The sequence below is a fragment of the Gallus gallus genome, chromosome 2, assembly GCF_016699485.2.
Source record: "Gallus gallus isolate bGalGal1 chromosome 2, bGalGal1.mat.broiler.GRCg7b, whole genome shotgun sequence".
Lineage (NCBI taxonomy): Eukaryota > Metazoa > Chordata > Aves > Galliformes > Phasianidae > Gallus > Gallus gallus.
Window position 1 is genome coordinate 141,047,203 of NC_052533.1, and position 5,874 is coordinate 141,053,076.

At 41.6% G+C, this 5,874-nt stretch overlaps 2 long non-coding RNA genes across 5 annotated transcripts; one reads left to right on the forward strand and one right to left on the reverse strand.

Moving 5' to 3' along the window:
* Positions 1 to 299: 299 nt before the first annotated feature.
* LOC101750227 lies at positions 300 to 4,261 on the reverse strand. Of its 4 annotated transcripts, XR_005857241.2 has the most exons (6): positions 4,167 to 4,261; positions 4,025 to 4,079; positions 2,506 to 2,932; positions 1,924 to 2,067; positions 1,712 to 1,829; positions 300 to 920 (listed from the first exon to the last, which is right to left on the reverse strand). It is a non-coding gene; the product is annotated as an uncharacterized LOC101750227 (long non-coding RNA). The 4 variants fall into 4 exon arrangements; XR_005857240.2 differs by lacking the exon at positions 4,025 to 4,079 and having other exon boundaries at positions 4,141 to 4,261; XR_006937122.1 differs by lacking the exons at positions 2,506 to 2,932; positions 4,025 to 4,079 and having other exon boundaries at positions 4,141 to 4,261.
* Positions 1,478 to 3,859, forward strand: LOC107052788. The gene is made up of 2 exons (XR_005857247.2): positions 1,478 to 1,534; positions 3,577 to 3,859. It is a non-coding gene; the product is annotated as an uncharacterized LOC107052788 (long non-coding RNA).
* Positions 4,262 to 5,874: the final 1,613 nt, after the last annotated feature.

Genomic DNA, 5,874 nt, shown 5'->3' on the forward strand with positions numbered 1-5,874 from the left:
CAGAGAAGGGCCACAAAAATGATCCCAGAGATGGAGAACCTCCACTGCAAGGACACTGAACTAGATGACCTATAAAGATCCCCTCCAACTCTAAGGATTCTATGATTCTAGGATTCTATGATATTAGTGCCATTACCAATGCGCTTTCAAGGCCAGCAGTACTAGCTGAAATGTAAGGACCTGGAAAGTAACAACTGGCCTTGCTTGTGTAACTCCCTTTTACTCCCAGCAACATAAGCACACCAAATTTGGCCAAAACTCTCAAGTAAATCAGTATCAACATGTTACAACCTCTCAACTGAATACATGCATATATCTGTTTTACTTTCCAAAGTAAAGATCCCACCAAAAGAGTCAGTTATGCAAGAGATGTATTAAATGCTGTAGCAAGATATTCTTGCAAAATATTTAATTCCATTTACCAGGATTCCTGGTGTTAGAGGCTAGTACTTGGGAATACAGTGTTCAACAAGATTGTGAGTCACTGGAGCTTGTGTAACAAGTTCTTCGCATAGAACCATAAAACCTGGTCTATTGTTTAAATGCAAGATAAAGAAAAGAAGAATTGAGTTCAGCATTATGGAAGTACATATATGTTTAGAGATGAGAAAGAATCACTCATATCCAAGGTTCCTTTTATTTTGAGATTTGTAAGACTAAACACTTTTTCACTTGGTTTTGGTTATTTTTGTATGGCAGGGCCTGCAAAAATCCTATGATGCAGTGGGCTCATGGGTGCAGATGGCAGGGAGGGCTCTCCGTTATATCTGCATTCCTTTCTGGTTGCTCCATTCATTGCGAATCCATAGGCCAACTCCAGAACCAGTGGGGCTTTCGCATATAGTTATACCTTCAAGCTGCCTACAACAGTTCCCCATGTCACCTTTATCTCAGCTTGGTGTTCCTTCTATTGCATCATGCTGAAAAGGGAGACAGAATGAACATTATGTGTTTATTCTGAGCACTGCTTGGAATAGCATCATTGGAATTACACAAGGGAAAGAAGGAATAAGGTCTGCATCAGTGGCAAAAACCAACAGAATGGATGTCTAGATCTACTCCTAAGGAAGGAAAGCTTCTCTTTCTGAAGGTGCTGGCCTGTAGACCAATCTCAAAACGTATGTACTAAAGGAGCAGGAGTTGAATAAGACCATGGCTGAATCTGTGAAGGAGACAAAAACTAACTAGAAACATGAGCAAACTCCTTTTGGGAACAATGTCCTGAAATTTTAACTTGTACAGATCCAAAAATAGACTTTCCATCTTGATGCCAACCAGGAAACAAACTCCTGTTTCTGCTGCTGTTCAGGAGACTGCCTACTATCACACTTGGACATCACATGTTGATTCAGAAAGTCATGTGCTTGAGCAAAGATCAGTGGTGGTTTGTGATATCTGCTGAAACATCTCTGGAAATCAGTTATTGATTAAATTTTCATTATCACTCATAACAGATTACTGTGCTAAGGGCACTTTCGGGCACACTCGGTGCAATTTGCCCAGGGATATGCCTAAGTTTGGTCAGTGCCTGAAGGTAAGTACTTTTTTATTGCATTTTACTTTTTGCTCAGCAAGTGTTTATGAGTGTTCAAAATGTAAACATGAAAATTTGACTTCAGATAAGAAGTTCTATCGAGAAACATGTGATAACTACTCAACCATGTGTGTCCATCTGCCATCCTGTTGCTATTATGCTTTGAAACATACACACCTCTCCTGTATGTCCTAATAGTGTCGATAATAGTAACCATCCCAGTGTACTGCACTGAGCTGTGTGTAGGGAACACATTGCTCAGCGCTGAATTGCACATGGTTTTGCAACAACAATCCTGAGAAGGAGAAGCAAGATAGCAAAAATAAAAAACAAGCAAAAATAACAACAACAACCAACAAACAAACAAACAAACCCAACAACCCAATTACCCTGGTTTGGATGTCAAAATGCCAGAACTCAGCTATTGTTGCTGGAACTTGGCCCTGTCACCCCAGGAACTGAGGTGGGAAGGGAGAAAGTGGGAAACAAAGTCAGGTGTTCCTTAAGCAGAAATCAGGTCAACATCGGTGTTCCTGCCACAATGCAAATAAATATCAGTTTGTAGCAAAGATTTGCCAATTCTTACTCAATTAAACTGCTTGACTTTACTGTCTCCTGGGACAGCACTGCCTACAGAGGCTCTATCCTGTCCAAATCATCAGGATCTAACCAAAGTTAACATTTTCTGAAGGGTATTAGCATTTTGAAACCCTAGGCAGATGCTTGGTTTGCCCAGTGACCTGCTGAGAGTGAACACAGATCTGTGGAGACGTTGCATTGGCATTTCTCAGAAGCTGAAATGTCCTGTAACACGACACACCATTCTTTAAAAAAAGCTGCCTCAAGCTGATTCATTTAAGGGGAAGTATTACTTCCCCCATGTAATTTTTAGCACAAACAATGAACATTATTATATCTTTTGTACTCTCCTAAGTGTGAGTGGGAGAAAGCAAGTCACAAGTTTTACTTACTGGACTGATTGTTCAATTGCCTCTTAAAAACACTCGTAAAGCTTGGATAGCAGTGCTGCAGCTGCAGCTGTGGTTCAGATTTTGTATTCCTCTAGAAGAGAAGTTATCTCTGGTACTGACAGACAGATGGCTCTCCCTTGGGTTCCAGAGGATTACAAGGCAAAAGCTTTGTTTCCTGCAAAGCCACAGGATCAAATAGGTGCTTTATGATCTTAAGTGCTCCTCTGCCCCTTAATTTTTCATGCATATTTCAGAGTTCGGAGTTAAACAAACAATTAAATAATGAAAGGGGGATATGGGAAGCAAGAACACCAGCTGAAGAATCATAGAATCATTGAATGGCTTAGGTAGGAAGGGACATCAATGGTCACCTAGTTCCAGTCTCCCAGCCGTGGGCTAGACCAGGTTGCCCAGGGCTCCATCCAACCTGGAAAAATAAAACGTACTCATGTCTGTGATTGCCTAGATCAAGGTGCTGCACCTTGCACTTGGTGTTGTTGAATCTCAAGCTTGATCAGATTAAGGCTTCACATGTAGCACTGCTGGAGCATTCACTGTTAGGTAGGCAAAGCGTTATTACAAGTTTTGGTTGCTGCTGATGTTAGAGTTTCATTTCAGAAGTGATGGAACACACATGCAGCTCTTTGAATATAAGTGCAATAAAGTCTGAGGGAAAAGGAATTATTTCTGCCTGCTGCACATGGGTAAACCACCAGCATGTAGGCGTGTGGCTTGCAGTCCTCTGCCATTTCCAGCTGTGCCAACTCATCTGATAAAAATCATATCCTGTTATATTTCTTATCTCACAGTCCTGATTTTTGTTCCAACGTCACTGAAACACAGCTGCAGGGTTGCTCTTCTATTCATGATCCCTGTCCTTCCTGCCCTTTCCCACCATCTCTCACCCCATTTCCATGCATCTGCCCAGAGATGTCACACTCCATAGGGCAAAATCTTGTTGTGACACCAGTGCCAGTCCGGTCTCTTCTCCTTCAGCTCTATATCAATTGCCCATTCACTCATATTCTTTCCACACTACAGAAATGTGAAATGTTCTCCCTTCTGATACAGTTTCTACCAGAGGTCCCCCAGATTGGAAAGTCTCTATTGACAAAGTTTCAGCACCAAGATATTATCCAAAATTCAGAGGAGGAAAAGGGCCCTGGAGCTCCTGGAGACCTGGGCCTCAGGATCTTTGAGCGTTGCATCCAGCTCAGGAGTTACACGAAGCAACCCAAGCTCCACCAAGCAACTCTGAATTATGGAATGGAAATTTATCAAAGGTCACTTGGAAGTGGGAATTGCAAACTTTTTACTGGAAAAACAAAAAATAAGAATACCCTTTTGATCTTGTTGTTGATGTTAATTTGTTTTTATTTTTCCCCCCTCAATGTTTTTGTCTGAAATGACAAGTTCTTTAATCACCTCCTCCTAAGATACATTTTGAATTTATTTGTGTCCGCCTTTTCCCATGAAAGGTAAAGATTTCCCAGAAGATTACTTCACACAGTGTGCATACCCACAAATGTCCTTCTCCTCCATCATCTCCAAGAAGGGACCACTTGTCCTATACACTGCAAAGAAAGATTATTATTTTTACTTGATTGTTAATTAATTTAATATTTAATACCATACCTTGGTGGGGAAGAGGCTAACAAAACCTTGCCAGACTACATGCGGTGGGCTGTATTAGGAGTCTGTGTGAGTGGCCACATCTCACACTGCGGAGCAGTTGTTGGAGGGAGGCACTGCCCTCAGTAGTACAGCAGCACCAGCATTTTCTGGTTGCATACTGAGTAGGAAGATAAGATATGAGAGTATAGGTCAATGCCGCATCAGATATACCAGATAACACTGGAATCCTTTGCATATTCAAGCAGGATAGGCCCCAGAATAAGCTCAATCCACCCAGCAAGTATTTCAGGAATGCACCTGGGATGTAGTGTGCTGGAATAACCCAGCCCACAGTGGGTGAGGCCCAAACTGCTTTTAAGAGGAAAACACCTGGGACAGAGAACAGAGAACGTTGGTGGGAGGACCAAGATGTTGGAGCCTGAAGAAAATATCACACTGAATTGTAAAGGATTGCTCTCGGCAAAGAAATCCTGTAAGGTCTGACGGAAAATGATATAATTGGAACAAGGTTTTGAAATGTCTTCTAAGAATGTGTCTCTTTGCTGTGTGTTTCACAGGAAGCTAGATAAGGTACTGCATTCTTGCCTCACTGCAGAGAGCCAGCTTCTCTCGGATGTTTGACAGGAAGGGCAAATAGCCAAAATTCCATATTACTACATTGTTTTCAGTACACTGCTCAGTGTCCACTGAAGTGATTTGTTCAGTCACAGCTGAGCTCAGTAGGATGCTCCACAGAATGGTAGGACCAACAGCTCAGGATGGAGAAATGATAGGTTTGTGAGAGCCTGAATGCAAGGCATACCCATAGAGGAGGATGAGGAAGAAGGACTTCTTCTTCTGACAGATTTCTTTTTAGTGAAGCTCTTAGGAGTGATGAAAACAGCATGAGTGCCAGAAAACTCGTAAGACTGCTGTAGGCCAGATTAATTTGCTGGATGACATCTAGCACAGGTAACCTGCAGCCTTCATAGCACTGAACGTCAAATATTTCTCTGTCTGTCACTGAAATCCAATTTGCAAGAATAACAGCTAATCCTAGCTGGAACTCTCAAGGCAAACTGAGAGACCTGGGGACGTATTTTTTATCTCTTATCCTCCCAGAGAGTATTTACATTGCAAAAGGTCAGACTTCTAGAAACTAACACTGGTGAAGCTTTGCATTTCTGAAGGATTTGAATAGCGCTATTCTAGCTCATTTGCTGCAGGTTTTGTTTCCACAAAAATAACATAATCATCATAAATAGCATTTTTTGTATGGTACTGTGCATGCCGTGAATTGATATGTTAATTCCCTAAAGCATCTGTTCCTCCATATTCATAGGCCCTTTAAAGGATCACAGCCTACATCTTTGCATGCTACTATTCCCTACATTTTGCTGTGGATGAAGACTGTATTTCTCAGTGAAATATAAAATATATTAAAGACACTTCAGCTAGACATTCTCTGAAAGATATTCCTAATGATGTGCTCCTGGAAGGATGTTTTGGAGAAGAAAGGTAGGAGTATGCAAAGTCCTTTGTTAGGAGGTAGGAGGTATTGTCTGCAGCAGTCTTGGGAAAATTTGGCATCCAGAAATTTGGCAGTGTTGACCCAGAGCAGTGCTCTCCAGCATCCAGCCAAGTTTTCCATCTAACTTTTTGCAGGCATAATTTAGAAAGAAGCTACTTCTGTAGTTAATAGCAATTAGACTCCTGTGTGATGGTGACTTTTCTCACACCAGCATCCACTGCAGC